Genomic DNA, 709 nt, shown 5'->3' with positions numbered 1-709 from the left:
ATTATTCAGCTCGTAGTATTCAATATTTTTACTTCGTGGTTTGATTTTTGTAATATCATACCACTGTGCAAATTCATATAAAGACATCAATTCAAATTCTTCCGATCTATTTGGATAATGATTATCTATAACAGATGGACAAAATATGCCTGTAGAATTTTTATTAAATTCAATTCCCTTCAATTTCCTTATAGCTCTTGACTTTTCTGTATCGTATTTGATTAACATCTAACCATTTAATAGTCGTATTTCGATCAGTTCTATATAAAGAAATACCTAATAAGGTATCGGCAGCTTCAAGAGCTCCACATTCTCTATTATTTGTGAATCGTAAAGCAATATTCCAAAGATAACTTGCCAATGATTTGTTTTTATTATTTGTACTATTAAGGATAGAATCAGATAATTCACATTTTCCTACCTTATTCAATTACTTATTGCTAGTAACATAACAAGTAAGTAACGATGATTTTTCTCCAATAAATTGTATGTCCATATTTCTTTCCCATGCAGTAAGAAGTACAGGATTATAATCGTTAATAATGATTTCATTATCTGTTCGAGAAAGATCATAAAGCCTACTTTTATGTTTTAATTGTTTCAACAATTTTTATCAAATGCAAACGCATTAACTTATGTTCAAATTTTACTTTATCAGGTTTAATATTAAATAATAAGGACCAGGACTTGGATCCTCTCCCAATGAGGC

This window comes from Wasmannia auropunctata, unplaced genomic scaffold (genome assembly GCF_000956235.1).
Source record: "Wasmannia auropunctata unplaced genomic scaffold, wasmannia.A_1.0 LD336106.1, whole genome shotgun sequence".
Taxonomy (NCBI): domain Eukaryota; kingdom Metazoa; phylum Arthropoda; class Insecta; order Hymenoptera; family Formicidae; genus Wasmannia; species Wasmannia auropunctata.
Note: the sequence above shows the minus strand (reverse complement) of the source record.